The 2,144-nt window shown below is 58.1% G+C and overlaps 1 pseudogene; it reads right to left on the minus strand.

The window, feature by feature from the left end:
* LOC112548810 overlaps positions 1-551 on the minus strand; it is a 2,613-nt pseudogene extending 2,062 nt beyond the window's left edge.
* Positions 552-2,144: the final 1,593 nt, after the last annotated feature.

The following is a 2,144-nucleotide window of genomic DNA, read 5'->3' on the forward strand; positions in this document are numbered from 1 at the left end:
CTGCAGCTTGGAGGAGGTAAAGGGGTGCAGCTTGGAGGGGGTAAAGGGGTGCAGAGATGCTTTCATGTTCCTTCTGCATCCTAGGGCCCTGTGCCAGAGCAAGTATCACACAGTCTCCCCATGCGCCAACGCTGCATTTTCAACTTCATGGCCCCCACGACTGAGGGGGACCAGACTGTCCCTGCTTCCCTGGTAGGTGCTGGCCCCTGCACTGACCATAGTTCCCGCTAAGCTAACCCCCACTGTGCCCTGCTGCAGGGAACAGTGCTCATAACACTGGGATCACTGGAGTTTGTGTCTGAGGCCTTTCTCCATGGCTGGGATTCAACTGTGTAATGCCAGGGATGGACAGACTGGACTGAGTGAGACCTTTGTCCCCAGGTTTTTGGCACCCAGGCTGTCTCTTCACCTTTGATGGTGGTGCCATAGGGCAGGTTGCTCCTGGACTCCACAGAGCTCTCAAGGTCTCCCCGGGAGGAGCTGGAGCTGAGGCTGGGGCTCGGGCAGGGCTTGCTGACCTCCTTCCCCAGGGAAGCTGGGTCCCCCTCCATGACAGTGCAGGGAGCCGCCTCCTCTGGCCTGGTTTCAGGGCACAACTCCTGGTGGCTGGGTGCCCTGGGAGGGGAGCTACATGGTAGTCCTGCCTGGTGGTCTTCCTGCGATGGGTCTTGCCTGCCCAGCCGGAGCTGGGGCCACCTCCTTGGTTTCACAGAGGGCTCCTCTCCCTCCTCGGTCTTTGTTCTGGGAGCTGTGGGTTTCCTGCTCCAGCAGAGCAGGCATGTCCAGCACCTGGCCTTGAATTTCACCTCCTCTGCACCACCGGGCCTCCCCTCCTCCTTTGGCCCAGGCCTCCTGCTGCTGTCCTCCGCCCCTGGAGACATCCCCTGGGAACACTTTCATTGTCCTGTTCTTCAACATCCGCCTCAGCCTGTCCATCCTGGTAGGGAGCAGGAGCAGTCATGAGCCAGGGAGCAAAGCCTCTTCTTCTTAACCTGTCTGCCTCCCTCTCTGGTTCAGACGTACTTGGGGTACGTCGCAAGCAGAGGGATACGTGTATCCCAAGGCCCCATGAGACTGGGAAGTTGTGGAAATGTCATCAAGTAAGGTCATGGGGAACTGGTGCTGCCTTAGTTGGGGGGACACATGACCCCCCTGCGACCAGTCTCGCAGCACAGGGAGTGGGGGTCCCCCCTGCAGCCAATATCACTGCCCAGAGGGAGTTCACCCATAGCCAATCGCTGCAGCCATTTCTGGGAGCAGCTGCAGTGATCGGTCACCGCTTGCAGGGGGAGCACCGTCACTCCCGCCTCCCCCCTGCCCATCGTTTAAGCAGCGAGCGCGTCTGACCAGGGTCTGCACCGGCGCAAACAGGCCCCCTACTTATTGCCATTGAGTCAGGACAGGTGTCCCTGGGACACAGCGTGCAGGAGCAGGACAGCGCTGGGTCCCGTGTGTCAGCGAAGACTCACGTGGACATTCGAGTGTGGCAAGACGCCTCCTCCCTGTGATCCTTGTGCCCCGCGGGAGGGCAGCAGAGGGGCAGTGTCCCCCACGTCCCGCTCACCTGTCCCTGCCCAGACGCGGGGCGGCCATCTCCCAGGCTGCAGAAATGGAAATGGGGAAGGAGGATGCATGATGAACTCTGCAGGTCCAGAGTAGTTTGTACAGGGCCAGAGAACAAAGATGGTTGGATAGAGAGTGGATGGAGGGTGGATGGAGCATAGTGACGTGGGCAAAGAGATGTGTGTGGGCTAGGGAGGTAGAATACAGATGGGTGGGAGCAGGGCAGAGAGACCACATCCCACACTCCCAAGCTGAGGAGTCTTGTCCCCTGAAAGCCAAAGAGCTGTGGAGTTCTGGGGGCAATGCATGGTGATGTCACAACCCAAAGGGTGTGATTTTTGTTTTTGTGTGCTTCGGCACTGCTAAATTGTTCCCGCTAAATTGCAGCTTCCTTGCACGGTGGAGTTTTCTGCTGCAAAAGAGAACCCCGGTGCAAGGGAGAATTTCCCGCCAATTTGAAGCTTTCTTTGCAGGGTGCATTTCTTTGTTGCAGCACAGAAGTGCTCGTTGCAAAGAGTTCCCGCCATTTGTATGCTAATTCGAGTCCCATTATTGGCCAGTTCTAAATTATTCACACGTGG

Source organism: Alligator sinensis, unplaced genomic scaffold (assembly GCF_000455745.1).
Source record: "Alligator sinensis unplaced genomic scaffold, ASM45574v1 scaffold1359_1, whole genome shotgun sequence".
Taxonomy (NCBI): Eukaryota; Metazoa; Chordata; order Crocodylia; family Alligatoridae; genus Alligator; species Alligator sinensis.